The sequence below is a fragment of the Balaenoptera physalus genome (genome assembly GCF_965194825.1).
Source record: "Balaenoptera physalus genome assembly, chromosome: 1".
NCBI classification, from domain to species: domain Eukaryota; kingdom Metazoa; phylum Chordata; class Mammalia; order Artiodactyla; family Balaenopteridae; genus Balaenoptera; species Balaenoptera physalus.
This window is the reverse complement of record NC_138882.1, coordinates 28,546,804-28,564,791: the sequence shown is the minus strand read 5'-3', so window position 1 is coordinate 28,564,791 and position 17,988 is coordinate 28,546,804. Positions and strand designations below refer to the sequence as shown.

Below are 17,988 nucleotides of genomic sequence, written 5' to 3'. Positions count from 1 at the left end.
ATACCTAGACAAAATTTGTTCATGTTTTACACTAAAAGTAGATTTATAAAATCCTGACCCTAAAGCTTAATCTCTGTGATTCTTTTAAAACAGATTTTCTCCTAAACAGAGGGGCAGGCAGAATTGGGCAGAAAGAGGAAATTCCCACAGTGCCGTGTCGTTAGACAGCATCCCCAAGTGTAGCCAGTTGCTGAAGCTATCTTTTGTTTTTCCCAAACCCTTTTACTGGTTACTGATTTCCTTCTAGTGGATTCCAGGTACCCAATGCATTGGGAGCTATAGACCTCAGAAAAGATGTGCCTCCTTAATGAGCATGTAATTTTATGAAATAGTACACTTAGAAATGAAAGAGAATAAGAATTAACATAAATAAATATGGGAGCCGAGTTTCTTCTATGTCCTAGCCTCAGAAATTACACACAAACATGTTTGTGATATTGTATTGATTACACGGATCACCCTTACTTATTGCAGGAGGCAGCTACACAGAGGTGTGAAAACTTGGAGGTGACACTCATGGAGGGTCATTTTGGAGGCTAACCACCACACGACAGATTATCTTTTTTCAAAGACATTGGTTAGTTTTGGCCCTTTTGACTTCAACCTACAGAAGCATGTCCTCCAGAACTGGAAGTTTACATAATTGTCTGCCCTCATTCTCTTCTTCCAGAGTGGTAGCACCGATATAATGACGGCAGGGCCTTGAATGGAAAGACTGATATTGTTATTAAGAAAAAAATATCTGCCAAGTAAGTCAAGCCCATGAACAATCTCCTCTATGTTCTGAGAGAAAGCCTTTCTTTCTTCTCAGTGCAAACAAGCAAATAACAACAAATAACTTCTGCCTGAGTTTCAACCAAATACTTCAAGACTTGACATTTGGCGAGTCACTGAATTTACATGGATAAAGGAAGAATGTCATATTCTCTTTTACTTCCTTGACAAAATCTCTTGACTAGTATCTATTCTCCATTATACATAGTTAATGGAAAATTCAAGGCTGTGACTCTGATAAAATTGACAAATTCTGCACAGCAGTGGACATGATTTCAAAATCGTTGGCCAAGTCTTAGATACGAGCACATGCCAATGTCAAAAGCAATAAGACACGATGGTATGTTGTGCTTCTTTATTTACTAAAGGAGCGAAACCAGGTGGGTTGATGCCAAGCATAGCATGTGCTTCATCACTTCAAGTATGGTACCAAGATTTTGTGTCCAGGTCTGACGCATGCTTGGCGAAGGAACTTTTAACAGTTTTGAAGATGTCAGTGGCCTTTGAGGTTCCAAAAGGGACTCACAAAACTAGAGTTTTTTTGTATCAGTGTGTACCGAATGGTCAAAAACCAAGAGCTAGATGCATTGAAAGATGTCAGTAACTGTCTTCAAGGGAAATGGCTTATAAGCCAATTCTTCCATGACCTTCATCAAATGAGTAAAAGAAATGATTAAAGAACTGCTAGTGATTCTGGAATGGATAACTCTACATGACAGAGATCCAGTTTCAATATTTCTTCTCTGATTCAAACTAGAAGTCTTTTGACTATTTTCCAGGACACGTGGTTTCACAATTGTGTGTGGCTTCTTTTCCTTGAAAATATTGTTAGCAGCTTTGAGAGATGAATGAAAACAAAGTTTTTTGGGTTAAAGCACTGCCACATTTTGTAAGGCTCCAACCAAAAGTATCTACCTTGTCTGATGTGTTGCGAGAATGGGCAGTTTGATTGGATTTGTGTTTTCACTGGCCACACAAGAACACTGTGGCTTTTGTAACCCATGATGTTCAATGGTAAAAACAGAAAATTTATTGTTTCTTTTCCATGACATTTCCCCTAACTTAACTTGGGCCTATATAAAAAGGCAGGGATGCCAGGGTACATTTCCTTTCATTATTATCTATAGGAAACTAATTTAGTGCCATATCATGGTGGTGATGATGACTTTTGCTTTACCTGACCATGTACAATAGCATTGCTAGCACTTATTAGAAGCAGTGATATCATTACAACATGGTTGATATTAAACACATTTTTTTTAAAAAAAATAAAAGCAATTATCAAAGTAATAGAAAGGCAAAACAAACAAAAAAAATATTCTCTCAAGCTCATTCATGAATTCTGTTATGGACTGAATGTGTCCCTCACAGATTCCTATGTTGAAACCCCACCCTCTATGCGATGGTTTAGGAGGTGGGATCTGTGGGAGGTGATTAGGGTTGACTCAGTCATGAGGGTAAAAGCCCTCATGAATGGGATTAGTGCCCTTATAAGAGTCACAAGAGTGCTTGCTTTCCCTCTTTGCTCTCCACCATGTGAGGACACAACATGAAGTCACAGTCTATAGCTGGGAAGAAACCTCTCGCCAGAACCTGACCATATTGACATCCTGATCTCAGACTTCCAGCCTCCGAAACAGAGAAATAAATTTCTGTTGTTAAGCCATCTAGTCTCTGGTACTTCGTTATAGCAACACGAATTCTTCCAAGACAAATTCCCTAGGAAACCTTGCCATATTTACTTGGTTTCTTGTCTTTTCCCCACTAGACTGGGTTCCTTGTGGTCAGGAACCGTATCTTTAATCTCTTTATCCTGACAATGGTTTTACTTATAATAACCATGCAAAATAGCAATTACTATGCTTTACATACCATCTATCCAAGTCTCAGAGCAATTAACTAGTGGTGCTGGCCCCATAGCGAGTGTTCATTAAAAATCTGTTGAAGAAATGAATGAATGTATACCCGAGAAAAATAACTTGTTCACGCATCTCTACTACTAGCTGGGGAAAAGAGTCCCTTGATAGAGATATTCCAATCTAACTGGCAGGTCAACTTTTATATTGTCTATGAGCACACCACGCTATCATAATCTCCAGAGTGATGAACTTGGAATCAGAGGGCCTGGGTTCAAATTACATCTCTTCCACTTATTTGCTGGGGAACAGGTTTCTACTGGTTAATTTACTCCTTCATTTTGTAAGTACTTACTGCTTGTCTATTTACACTCAATCATGATGCTATGAATATCAATGAACCTCTCTGACCCTTGATTAACTCATCTATAACACAAGAACATTAATTGTACAAGATTACTGTGAGGATTAAATAAGGTTGAGTGAAGTGACGTGTGAAAGTACCTAGAATCTATCACAGTGCTTGACATACAGTAGGTGCTTGATAAAATTTAAATCCATACTCAACCAGATCACCCACCTTCCTTTGCACTGATCATATTCACCAAACAACCTTCTTATGCTAATTTAATTTCTCAAGAAAACTTTTGGAGTAGAAATAAAAAATACTAATGACATGATGTAAGGGTTCTCATCTTAAGTGTAAATATGCTTTCATATAATTCTTGATTAAAAATCAAGTTTTTGGTTTATTATGAGTCATTTTCTGGAGGCTGTCACTCCTGGATGAACATTAATTCACTCTTCTTGACCTACAAAACTGAGGACCAAACTTGGACTTGTGAGGACTACATTAAGGACACATACCTTCTGAAGCTCAGACTCAAACAGAAGCGATAGCATGTTTCCCTGCCCTCTACTCTCCAGCCATAAACACAGAAAAAAATATATTAGCATTTGCCTGTAGCTATTGAGCCCACAGAGGAGGTGGAGCAAGACGTTGTGATGGAATCAGCCTGCACAAAGGACTTGGGTTCACTCATTTATCCAGCTGAAATTCTCTGAGCATTAATTGTTGCCAGCCTCTGTGCCAGGTCTTAGTAACAAAAGATGCAAAAAACAGGGTCCCTGTCCTTGAGAGCTTGTGCTCTGAGATGTGCTTGTGTACCAGTTTGGAGAGTGTGTTAGGTGTCTACCTAGTTCACATCTTGCATGAACCCACCAAACAAAAATTGGCTCAAAGTGGCAGACTGCATGTATCTGTAAGTGTTTAGACATACATACACACATACTAGCCCATCATGGGAGGTCCTGAACTTCACAAAAACTGCTTCACAAACTTACTATAATGCAGTTACTGACAGGTAGGTTTAGAACCTGACACATTGGAAGCTTCACCTGGTTGTCTGATCTATAAAGCTGTGTTGTTGAATATTTCATTTGGAAAATGTGCATATTTCATTCATTCATTCATTCCCTTATTCAGCAAACATTTATTGAGAGCCTGCTGTGTGCTAGGAATTGTTCTAGTTTCAAGACTAAGTTGACTCCATAGATTCAAATCCTCCCCATCAGTCTAATCCCAGCTTCAATTTCACTCTCTCCATAATGTCAGCCAGATGCTGGTGTGTGATCCTTCTGAACTCCTGTACTAAGGTCTCTATTACTTTTATATTACCTCTGGGTAATTAAATAAAATTTAACTGAAGTTTAACATGTATACAAAAATTATGCATAAGTTTACATTATTACAACTGAATATACTCATGTAACCAGCACACAGATTAAAAAAAAAAACAGAATGTAGAAGCCCCTTAACCCCTACCCCCTCCCAAATGAGGGTAATTACTATTCTAATCAGTAACAGCATCGATTAGTTTTGACTGTTTTGTACGTTTTATAAATGGAATCATACAGTGTTTATCTTTAGGCATTTATAACATACTGCCTAGATCGCTGTATTTTATAAATTTTGTGTTTTTTTCAAATGATGAGAATACGAGTTTCTTTATGTAACTTCCTGGTAGAAAAAACCCAGAATCTGGAACATGTATTGGATGGAATACATCAAAGAGGGTGCTCCTCAGCCTAGTCAATTCACTCAAGTCATGGAGATGTAGACTTGGAAATTTGTCTGAGAATTGGATCTAGTTTTTTTTATTCCAGTCATCATTCTAGGACTCTACTTTGAGTGTGCACACGTGTAAAATTATTCTGGGTCAATTTATCACTGCCTAATTTAAGCAGCATTTCTGAAAATGTGCATGAGAATAAAAAATAAGGGTTTTTCTATCCTGATAGTATTAATGGAGAGTTCTCCAGACTGGAGTTAACTTACTGCTGACATTTTGGATTCATCTTAAACACTGTTCTTAGCCTCATAGCTTCCTTCTTGGGACTTTATTGATTGACAAGAGAAGAATATCACAGGATCCCATTAGAGATGGTGTGGCAGGTGACTTGTCTTCCTCTCCAACCTAGGAAACACCAAGCAGCTATAACGCAACTGAAAGATCCTTATACCTATGGCCTATTCTCATTTTCCTTTTTGTTTTCTTTTGTTTATTTAACTCTTGCTAAGAGCCAGGCAGGTTCTTTGTCAAGAACCAACATGCAACCCTACTGAGAATACTTTTCTATATAACTTACTTTCATTTTCAGCCTGTTACCAGTGTAACAGGCCTTCTCAATCCCCAGTATTCTGGTGAACATTGACCTCTACTATGCACTCAGGACCCTAGCAAGTGAGTTGTGCCGAGACGTCAGGAAAGAAGCCCTTGAAATGTAGCTTCCTAATGGAGCCATTCTGGGAAACACTGACCTAGCAAATGGCCCCAGTGTATTCACTGTGGAGGTCCATCTCCAAATAGCCACAAACAAATTCTGTAAAGTCACAGAAGTGCAAGATGTTTAAAGGGCATCAAAGGAGTAGGAAGACAATGATTGAATAGTAAGGAAAATCCAGCTGACAGAAGCCTGCAGTTCAGGAAGCAAGCTCCAGGTTGTGGTGGGTGGAGCTCAGATCTGTTGAGCTTGAAAATCACATCCAAGATTGTCTGCTCACTGCTTCCATTGTTAGCTTTATTGTTGCCAGCTCAGTGTTAGATACTACACCAAACCTGGGACTGATATCCCACATTCTAGATCATTAGTCCATCTTCTGACTCCCCATTATAACATCAACATCAACCCCTTTAGAACTCTATCTCTTCTAGGCAAGACTTGGAGACAATCACTTCAAGACCCACAGAGTTACTTCTGACCCTGTCCTCCCCTTTTCCTACACACTGATACTCTTTCCTCTTATTCATAAGGAGATGGCTCACACAAATGTTATCAAGCAAGGGTGCTAATAAACCAAACTGCACCTCCAGCATATTAGTTCATATTTTGTTGCTTCCATTTGGTTCTAGCTGCAGTTTTCCCATTTTGCCAACTAGAAGAATGGAAGGGCAGCAGACCACGGGGAGCTCAGGGGCAGATTCAGAAGCACCTTGTCTTATCACTTGCTTTTGTTGGGATGGTGACCATCAGTGCCAACAAGTGACCTGCCTGTCTTCCTTAGTTGCCATGGCAGTGACTAACAGGATCTCCAGTTGGACACAAGGCCTTTCTCCAGTTTAAACAAAGCAATGGGAAAATATGTTTTCTTGATCCTTTGCAGGAAATCCTGCCCAACACACACAAGAATGCAGCATTTCCTGGACTGTCGGTTGCTCCGGTCCAGCCATCAAGGGTGGGCTTGAGTAAACCTGGGAAAAGATGCTCACATTCTCACTGAATGAGAAAACCTGAAAGTCATTACCCAAGTCTGAATATGACAACATGCAGCAAGACCCCAGCATGAATTAGTTGGCCCTTTGGGATATTAAAAAAATGATATGAATGTTTCAAAATAAACTAAAAGAAGGGAAAGATATACATTTGACCCTGACGTTGCCCACTTGCCCTGCTTAGTTTTAGACTTCTTACAAAGTTTCTACCCACCAAGAGCAACAGGGTAAGACACTGGTCTGAAAGAGAAGAAAGGGAGTCCGTCTCCTGACAATAGAAACAAATGATGGCTCAATATCTTTATTATAAAAGCCGTGGTCTCTAAATTAAGGGGAAAAAAATGCAAGCTACAATTTCCTTCCCCGTGTCCTGAGGAAGTCACAAGAATAGATAATGCACAGCTGTCTTGCTCTGCACTGGCCCTCTCAGGTGGTGACATATAAGATCAGCAATGGTGTCTACAAATAAAAATAATGAGAAAAACATCTGTCTTCCTGCTCCTCTCTTTTCCAGGCAAATGACACTTGAGTCTCATCTTGGACTTGTAAGTGCTCCCCCCTGGAAAAGCAGCTTCTGTGTTAACCACATCTCCTTCTTTCTTTGAATCTGTTGGTCACTTTTCCTTTATTAGTATTTTAAGATAGTTTAAAAACAAAGAAGACAACAACAAAATGCATGCATATCACTGGCACTACAGGATTAAGAAAAAAGAGGTGAAGAATCCAGTGGAATGGAGTGTTACATGGGCACAGATAGTTTTTTTCTTCCTTCTTGAAAGAAATTAGGAGAGGCAGTGTTTTGGAAATGTTTGTATGTAAAATACTGTAGAGGTTTAGAAATTATAGTCAATCAGATCAGGAATGGAAAGGTGTTGGGAGTGGTGCCCTCTTACGGTCAGGATAATAGGCCAAACGTGATTTTCTCTCTCTCCCTCTCTCCCCCACATGTACGCACCCTGGCCCATATACAACTAGACTCACTTTCACAAGGCATGCAGACAATGTCTTTCACGTTAAAGAATGGCTTGTGAATTGGTGTCTAAAGCAGCGAGCTGGAAACACAGGCCTCGTGTTTTGCTACTGGGTTATATAGAAGAACGTATGCGTAAGGAGATACCATTCTTTCTTTATTTTGGCTTCACATAGAATCAAGGTAATTTAGAGCTAGAAGGAATTTCAAAAATTAAGCAGTTCAGCCCCTAAATGTTCCTCATGAAGGAATCGAGGCTCAGCAAGGTGCCCCAGGGCCGTGAAGATGGCAGCAGGGCCTGGGCCCTCAACCTCTCCTTCCACGGTCGCCTCTCCACCTCCTCAGGCATTTCAGATCCACCTCCTCCTCCAAGCAGCTCACCATCTCTTCCCAAAGTACTCTGCTGCTGTTATGTAGAAAGCAAAGAGCACAGAAGCAACGTATTTCTGCGAGTATCTCAGTGTGAGGACTCGCAGCACATGACTAACACGCCCAGGAACACCAGAGGGTGGAGGCTGCTGGCACCCAATCCGTCCAAGGTCTGCCGGCGGAGCTCCTCCCAGCCCTCCTTTTTCATTTGTAAATGAAAATATTTCTGAAAAGGTCCATCTCTTTTAAAAGTTAACTTAATTTGGGCTTCCCTGGTGGCGCAGTGGTTGAGAATCTGCCTGCCAATGCAGGGGACACGGGTTCGAGCCCTGGTCTGGGAAGATCCCACGTGCCGCAGAGCAACTAGGCCCGTGAGCCACAATTTACTGAGCCTGCGCGTCTGGAGCCTGTGCTCCGCAACAAGAGAGGCCGCGATGGTGAGAGGCCCGCGCACCGCGATGAAGAGTGGCCCCTACTCGCCGCAACTGGAGAAAGCCCTCGCACAGAAACAAAGACCCAACACAGCCATAAATAAATAAATAAATAAACCCAAGAAAAAGTTAAAAAAAAAGTTAACTTAATTAAATAAATTAATTAGATTGATTAAGAGGTAATTAAACGGATAACCATTTAATCAGATTAAAGATGGCCTAAAAGGAAGACAGGAAGAGTAAACCAGTGTAGATTCAAATTTATTCTGGGTTTGGTTAGTATTACAAGTTGATGGTCTATCTGTCCATCCATCCATCCATCCAACAAAAGTTTATTCAACCAACATTTCATTCAAAATCATTTTTTGCACACGTTCTAAGTGCCAGTTATTGGGTATACAAAGTCACATGAAACACAGTCTAGTTAGGAAGATAGAAAAGTGTAAGTCGTGATTACACTACAGTATAATAGATACACAATGTATCAATACACATAGATTCAACATTATATACTTCTGACAAAGGTTTATGCAAGGCTCTTGATGAACACTATAAAAGACACAATAATAATAATAATAGTTCCTGCCCATTACGAACTTTAATTAGATAGAAACCATAAGACAAAAAATTCTAATGCAAAGTAGAATAGTATCATTTACTCTAAATTACTCTGTAATTTACAGCATTAAAAAAATTAGGGACAGAAGCTCCCTACATAAATACAAGGAAAGACATAGGGTGGTTATTATTATTTTGGTATAGAACAGAAAAAGATCTTGAGGGTCAGAGTATCTCATGGTTTAAAGATAATAATCAGCAAAGAGCCCCACAGTTTAAACAAAGAACTTGATGTTTGGATGCCTAAACAAAGAGAGTTCAGCAAATATGAATCATAACGGAATCAGTGCTCTCTAGACTAGGATTGGTCTTCATGACTTAAGGGAAAATTGGAAGAGATAGAGACTTTTCATTTAACAGATGAAAATGAAGAGAGGGTTTCTAATAAAGAAAGGCTAAAGTAACGTACTACTTTACTGAGTGAAGAAAAGACAGATGCATTCTTATTGCTTAGTCACAGAGGAGACTTGAATGAGGAATTTAGGAGTCCCTTCCTGACAACAACTCCTCCTGTGCTTCTTACAAGAAGCTTTTTAAAAGAGGAGGGCGGCATTGGCTGAGCGAGCTGAGTTTGGATGTGGTCCTTCCTGGAGATTAGGAGATTGACTTCTTAGGTGACTTTCTTCTTCCATTTTTTTTTTTTCTTTTTTTCTTTTTTGGTGTTATCAAATACTGTAACTGATCCTTCTGTAATTATATTTTACTTCATCATGTGAAGAAGAGGAGAACCATTACCTCCACAATGATCTGAAAAATTTCTTACGGGGTGAAGCCTTCAGAACCTGTAGATTTAAAAAGAATCCTTTTGTTTAACTGAGTACCAAGTTGTTGCTAAAAAGGCCTGCCTTTTCAAAGTCTTCTGCCTATAAGACCCATCTAAAAATGGGAAAGCATTTTCTCTACTTTTCCTCATGCATGTTTCCTTGAAGAGTGTTTTCTATCTCCCCTCAGTGCTTTAATAGGTCACATTTCCTTCCTTGCTTTGATTTTATGGATTTATCTCTATGATTCATGCCTAGACTGTCTTCCTTCACTCCGAACCCTAATGCTCACTTCATTTTGATTATTTTTGAAGGGTTTGCCCAGACAGCCAGGTTTTTCCTTGTCCTCATGCTGAGGTCAACCTTTCCAATGCCCATATTGTACTTCCTTGAAGAAGATTCAGCTACTCTGGGCTGACGTACCAATCAATGAAACCAAACCACTATGTAATAGCTAAACTCACTCCCTATCTACTGTCTTAAAAAGAGTCATCAAGAATTTTGAAGTATCACTTGACCATCAATTAGGAGAGAGAATGCTCTCTCTACAATTTTCTTCAAATCCTTTCTCTTTTGAAATAAACTAATGAAAATAAAGGCAACAATTAAAGTGGAAAAACATAAATTCTTCTAAGTAACACTACGGCTATAATCCTGTTTTCCACCTTCCACAGAACCTAATTTTAATAATATTTTAATTGATTCTTAAATGTTTGTTTATTGTTGTTTTTAATTTTGGCCCACAATCAGTTCTCTAAGTGAATACTTTTCTCCAAATCGTGTTAAGAAAGGGGCTTGACAGGAAGTTAAAATAAAATTTCAAATTTGAACTTAAAATAATTTTGAATTATTTTAAATAATTTAACACTATTTAAGGCATTAAAGATCACAATGTAGGGAGTCGTAAAACTTTTAAAGAGGTATAATTTTTAAAATATGTACAGTGCCATGATGAAATTGTGAAAGCTGGATGATAGAAACAGCACTTTAAAAACTGAACCTGACTTCCACATGTGGAAACATCTGAACTGAGCAAAACTGTCCTTCTCAAACTGGGCTCATTGTTTTTTTTTCCCCCTTGGCTGTGCCGCACAGCTTGTGGGATCTTTGTTCCCCAACCAGGGATTGAATCTGGGCCCTCAGCAGTGAAAACACGGAGTCTTAACCACTGGACCTCCAGGGAATTCCCTGGGCTCATTAGTTATTTAAGGAGCCATGGATAGATCATGAATAAAAAACCACTTGTGGTGCTTTTAAAACATGGCTGCAAATTCCTTGGCACTTCTCCCATTGAGAGGTGGAGTTTAACTCCCTTTCCTTTGACTACGGGTTGGCCTTACTGACTACCTTCTAACAAAGAGAGTGTGACAGAAGGAATGCTGAGAGACTTCTGAGGCTCAGTTAGAGAGGTGATAATGCTTCCATCTAACTCTCTCCTGGAAGTCTCATCCTCACAATGCAGCTGCCATAATGTAAGGAAGCCCAAGCCACATGGAGATGCCACATGTAGCTGATCTGGCTAACGGCTAAGGTCCCAGCTGTTTTAAAATGTACCCAGGATTTATTTTAGTCAGGTGTGTTAAGGCTTGCAGACACAAAAATGAGTCACTTCATGACTTCACAGCTCCCTATAACAGAAGACATGACATGCCACACAGGATAACATGGAAGTACCAGGAGGCAGCAGGAATGAGGGGAAAATGTGGGCAAAAATGGAGGCAAATGTGGCCTCCACAAGAAGGAACAGATGAGGCAGGGTAAGCAGTCTTAGCATTGGCTAGTTTGAGTAATTTTGATGGACTCTGGGATGTAGGACTTGTCTCTAGTTGTCTGATACCTGCCTCTGGGTGACAGGCAGGTATCTAGGGGTCCAGAGTGTGAGAGCCCATAAAGGAGGTGGTTGGCTTGCATATGAAAGTAATTTACTCTCTAGGAGCCAGCTAGGTCTGAGAGGGCTGGTCCCTCCAGGGTCAGCAAGGCCCCAGATGTCAAAGCATCAGAATAAAAAGGTATGGTTAACACACCAACTGACAGCCAGCATCAACTACCAGACATGTGAGTGAGGAAGACTTTAAGATGCCCCAGTCACTGTTGTCTGATTATAGTCGTAGGAGAGACCCTGAGCTTGGTCAACCCCCCAAACCTGTGAGAGACAATCATTATCACCATCATTTAATAATTATAATAAAAATGATGATTGTTCTTGACGTTTTATGTCACTAATGGGTGGTTTGTTATGTAGCAGTGGATAACCAGAATATCCTCTCTTTAAGGAATTGATGTTATTGCATAAATCACTTTTGGATGCTATTGCTTATACTTTAAACATTGAAAAGAACTATATGTACACGGCTAATGTTATATATTCTCATATAGAAGATACTCTCCCATATAAGACATTTTTAAAGCATAATTATGACACTTCTAGAATGATTTAAGCACATAGATTGTCTTATCAGTCACAGCTTCTATTTTGAAGCAAATTACTCTCATCAGTAACTACATACAAATAAAGACATCCCTTTTAGTGATGTTCATTTTAGCTAAGGACCAGTGAATATGAGAACATGCCTGCTTGAAGACACTAAAATTCTAGAGCAAAAGCTTTGATTGGGCTCCTACCTATAGGGCATTGATAAAAATTTTTCCGGGTACATAAGAGGTTATTGTAGCACCCTTGGGAGAGCAGCACAGGACTGCAAGATTCTTACCTGGGCTTGCTGAGAGGTCACTGAGGCTAACCTCTGTATGTAATCCGATATTTATTCACTATTGCAAAGAGCAGTCTCTGTGGCTTTCGGACCCATTCATCAGTCTGTTTCTGCTATTAGCTAATCCACTAGCAGCACAGAGGCCTAACCCTAGAGATAAAATGCTTCATCTCACCCCCAATAAGAAGGTACACTCTTTGAGCTGATGATACTGAGGTGTGCAGTTGCAAAATAGCAAGTCTTCAGAGGGTTTGGGTGCTAACGACCATCAAACGCCTCACCAGAATCAGGAAGGGCAGCCGCGCTCTTGCAAAAAGAAGAGAGGAAACCACATATTTTCCTCCTGTCTTCCTCTCTAAACCTCTCTGATGACAGGACCTGAGGTAAACCAGGTGTGGGTGCTGCAGAGTACCCTGGTCTCCCTTACAGTTCCTCTGTCTCTCCCCTTTCCAGGTTTCTTCCCCTGCCCCCATCCCCAGGTGCCCCTGTCCCAGTCTTGGGGTTCTACAGATTTCTTATTTAAAAGGGAACTAGATATCATCTCAGCCTCTGAGACCCAAACTTGTGATGCTCTAGTGATGAAAAGACAGGTGAGAGTTGGGGATTTGGAGACTAGGGAGCTGTGCCTTGAATCTCTTCAAATCAGACCAGACTGGCTCTCACCAGCTCAGTGCGCTATGAAGCTGGCCTGTTCTGTGGGACTACCTCAAGAGAAATCCCAGTTCTACTTCTATTATGTTAAAAGACAACCTGGGAAAATATAACTCAAAGCATTTCAGGGAACGTAATTTTAAATGCCACAAACCAGAGGGTAAAATAAGGGTTTTTTAAATCCTAGGATTCTGACACTAACATTTTGATAAGTTGTTATGAATACATTTTCAAAATAAGACCTGAAATTATCAGTGAACCATAAAGGAAATCTCTTTGGAGGCAGAGCAAGGAGAATTTCCTTTGATTCCATCTAAATGGCCTTGAATGTCTACCTTTTAAGGTTCTGCATCAACTCGTATCCCCAGTTCCTAGCTATATAGTGGGTGCTCATTGTTGAGTGAGTGAGCGAATGAATGGGAGAGAAAAAGAAATGCAGAGAAGTAACTTATGCACTCAATCAAACACACCAATGATGACCGATACTTCTTTTAACACCAAATACTGGAATGAAGAACTATTTGAGGCAGGATCTATACTACTAATTAAATTGACAGCAGCAGCCAATTGCGCCTGAATCTGGCTGCTCTGTGATCAACAACTTCCACCCCCGCCACACCACAACGTCCTGCCAAGTGAGTAATCTTCTCATTAATTCAATTAAGCTGTTTAGAAATTGGTGTCTTGTTAGATGCAGGGTCTGGTTCTCTAGAAAACTTCGTTACTCAATTGGGTATACTCTTTATTTTGATATAGGTTAGGATTTTGGTTGAAGGCAAGCCAAAAGTTTTGATGGCTACCTTGGTTGCATCTTGTCTTTTAATTTATGATTTCAGCATTTGCTGCCTGTTTGTAAATTTGGACAGTTTTCTTTGATTCTCTTACTGCTATTCTTTATGAGTCTATAACTCACCACAAACTAAAATGTAATCCTCTGAATGATTTGCATCTATATTAAATGCAAATATTAGCGTATATAAATGCATTTATAAATAATTCATTAAACAGTCAATAACACTATTGAAAAATCTGGACTATAAATGCAGGCAAAAACCACTGCATGAAAATGTGTCCAGTCAGCTAAATAAATGCACAGTAAAATATGGGTACTGCATACATGTCCTGAAAACCAACCCTTTCAAAAAAGGAAGAAAGGAAATGAGTAAATACAGAGACCTGACCTATACAATATCTCCTAGGCTCATCTGTATTAAGATTTGAAATGGCTATTTAATTACTTATATACAATGAGCATCTTTAAAAAGGGGGGGGAGGATTTCAGCAACTTTTAATGAAAGCAGAGGTACAATAATACCCCAAACCATTAACAGAAGATTAAAGCAAAAAGATAGTAATAACCAAGACGAGGGATGAGATTAGGTCAAGAAAAGCTATACCAACTGAGCATAGAGGTTGGCTCTGAGTTTCCTGGCAGGCCAGGCATACATGGTCATTTAATGATGTTGAGCTATTGCAGGTGACCAAAGGAAAGGAACAGTAGTACACTGTTCTTTCACCAAATATTTATTGAGCACCCAAAACAGTGGTGAACAACTCATTCAAAGTGTCCTTCGTCATAGTCATAGAATTTTAAAGCTTCCGTGAGACATATCGATCAAGCGTCACAAGACATCTCTCCAAGGCACGTGAAATACACAAATAACATGATGTAATGCTTAGTGGTTCCTCAGATGGTGAGAATTAGTTTCCTACTTTGAAAGGTAGAAAATCCACAGCTGGGGAGCTCAAGATCTTATAGGAAAAATAGGATTACTGGGACAGAGGTCACAGATTGAATTTATAAAAACTTTGTACATATTTTTATATCCCCTAAAACAAAATAGCACAGCAAAGAATGATAAGCATTAATGGTGTTTTTCATAGCTCAAACCAGTAATAATGAATATTATGAACTTAATTTTTATTTATAATGCTTTGTTTGCTAGGATTTCCTTCTCAAACATTTAATCAGATGGCTATATTTTCATATCGCCTTACAAATAATAATGATACTAATTCTGTATCTAATTCTCCATTTAAATACTCAAACACTTTAAACTTTATCATTTTGATTCCCACATTCCAGGTTTTGCTGTGTTTATAGAAATTAGGATTATTGAATTAGGAAAGACGTTACGCAAGTTGCTGCAACACATCTGGTTCTAGGGTCATAACACTGGCTGTGAAAAACTCACAGCCTCATAGACACAGCTTGTTTCTCTCCTTTCCAACAAAGGAAGTCTAATTTTCAGAACCTAGTTTCCTTTCTCTTAGCTGTCTTTATTTCCTAAAATTTTGTTGCAAAATCTCTACTCTTATATCTTTGTTTTAAATTTCTAAACTTTCCTTCTTTTCCAATTATCCTCTGAACAAATGACTCACAATTTTAAGGTATTAGAATCAAACTCTTCAATTGTTGAAAAGATATTCAGAGGAAAAAAAAAAAATCATGTGCTGGAATTGTTTAAGAGGAATTTGCGTTGAGCATGGTGAACTCTATTATTTGCCAATATTGAGAGCTCTGGAAGTTGGTGGGGATGGGATAAACATGTATTAATTACCAACAATGAGCCAGACACTGCTCTAGGCACTGTGTATATGTTATTTCCTATCATCATTACAACTGTCTAAGCTATTTGACATCCACTACACAGAAGAAAAATGGAGGGTCGGGAAGGTCAAGTACATTTGTTACCGAGTCCAAGCTCGTACTGCTCACCACACGACAGGCCAATAAATCGAGAGACGAGTTGTTGGGACAAGGAATAGCGACTTTATTTGGAAGGTCAGCAGACCAAGAAGATGGTGGACTAACGTCTCAAAGAACCATCTTGCCTGAGTTAGAATTCAGGCTTCTTTTATACTAAAAGGGGAGGGAGGAAAATCAAACATTTCCTGGTTCTGCTCAGCCTCTGGAGGGGATGTGTTAATTTCTTCCTCCTTGCAGTCATTCGCAGGTGGGCCTGGTCAGGATGTTTCCTGTGAGCCAAACAAAGGTATTTTAGCTTAATGCTCATTACCTGGGAGGCAGGGTTCCCAGAGATGAGCCATTATGTATTTCAGCTTATAAGCAACACTCCTTTAGTGATTAACTTGTAATAGAATACAAAGGTTCTTCCCTGTTACACATTCTCCAAGGTTTTGCTGCTGGTTAGTAGTAGAGCTGCAATTCAACTATACTTTTCTCTGGTCCCAATCTTCCTTAGATTTCTTTGGAATCTTTTTCTTTAATACATATTAAGGTATGTCTTAAAGTATTTGCTGCATCAAAATGGCCACGCATGCTAACAAAACCACTTTTAAATGCTTGAATCTTTTCTTAGCTATTTACCTTAATGAATTAAGTTATATAGACTGGATAGTCACCCTAATTTATTTGACCATTTAGAAAACATAAAAATATACAACTGACAGTTTTTGATAGACACGAACAATTTAGTATTAATCCACCTGAGTGTTTCATTAGTCTTTATTTTAGTGCCCATCTTTGGCATGAAGGAACAGTACAGCAGTGAGAAGTGTAGCTTGCCTGGATTATTTAACAATTGTGTGACCTTGGGTAAGTTTCTTTAACCTCTTTATGCCTCAGTTCTCTTTCATAAAACATGGATAATAATAGTACCTATCTCATAGGATTGTTAAGAGGACAAATGAGTCAATATGTCCAAAGTACTTAAAACAGTGCCTGGCACATGGTAGTTCTGTCTGGGTCTCTGCTAAATTTAAAAAAAAAAAAGTTTAATGATAATGTAAATTCCCACATTAGTCCTTAGAAAAAAAATGAATCATAAAACTAGACTAAACTCTTTTCACACATGTACCTAGGTTGTTGTTAAGAAAAGGAAAATGTAGGTCATTTTGGTCACAACATTGTGAATGTAGAATGGTACTCTTACAAATTTCTCATTTGACAAGACAGACATTGAAACCCATCTATATTAGCAACTAATTTCTTGTTTTATTTCAATGCAATAAATGTTTGTGAAAGTCACATTTATTATTATGATGCCAATATTTGACCTATAAAAAATGGATGATTGAAATAGTTCAACATAATATTAATGGATATGAAAAAACAGTGCTCATTGGAAACTAAACAACTTTTCAACTTCCACTTTGCTCAGAATGAATGCATCTGGATGTTTCAGACACCGGGTGACTTAGGGGAAGTTGTGAGAATTTTCCTCTGTGTTTGTCTTTCAATCTTGAATTATGGGAAACCATACCCCTAGATTTAGCCACAGCATTTCTTGGAGTTTCAGACAAAATAGAAATTTTTTCCATTATTCTTTACTTTGTAGGCTCAAGAATGTCAAACCAGCTAGTCAGTACAGGAATAGACTCCATAAATGATCACCACAGACTTTTCAAAAAGGTTTGACAGGGGCGGTGGGGGAGGGATGGACTGGGAGTTTGGAGTTAACAGATGCAAACTAGTATATATAGGATGGGTAAACAATAAGGTCTCACTGTATAGCACAGGGAGCTATATTCAATATATTGTGATAAACCATAATGGAAAAGAATATGAAAAATAATATGTATATGTATAACTGAATCACTTTGCTCTACAGCAGAAATTAACACAACATTGTAAATCAACTATACTTGAATAAAATAAATTTTTAAAAAAGCTCAACAAACATTTACTGAATGCTTTCTAAAAGCCAAAGCCTAAGAATATAAACATCAGAAACTTTGTAAACATCATAATAAGCAGCAGCCTTTGACCAGGTACCATTTCATGAAAACTACATGCCAGTCACTGTGTTCAGTACTTTACATACATACCTCTTTCAAACCCCTGGGAAGCAGGATCTCTGCGCCTAGGAAGATGGCAACTCACAGAGGGAACCAGACAAGAAACCATCAAGTCACGTGATGGGCTGTCTCCCTGTAAGGTTCTTCCAGGCTGACATCCTCTCTCCACAGCCCATCTGAACCTTAGACCAGCTGCCTCTAGAGGCTGCTTGGGCTACTCTGTGTGTCTTCTCCGGAAGAAATCAGCTCCCACAGAAGAGCAGGAGCTGATGCTTTATTGTGAATGGAGCCACACTGAAACCCTGAGAGGGTA

General features: G+C 39.1%; 1 pseudogene across 2 annotated transcripts in view; it reads right to left on the bottom strand.

The window, feature by feature from the left end:
• Positions 1 to 17,988, bottom strand: part of LOC309664706 (tigger transposable element-derived protein 1 pseudogene) — a 477,505-nt pseudogene extending 459,517 nt beyond the window's left edge. Inside the window, exons 1-2 of one of the 2 annotated variants that reach the window (XR_014268429.1) lie at positions 15,992 to 17,988; positions 1 to 15,926 (exon numbers count right to left, since the gene is read on the bottom strand). The exon at positions 1 to 15,926 is cut by the window's left edge and continues 11,705 nt beyond it. The product of XR_014268429.1 is annotated as a tigger transposable element-derived protein 1 pseudogene (transcript). The other variant, XR_014268418.1, reaches the window with a different exon arrangement.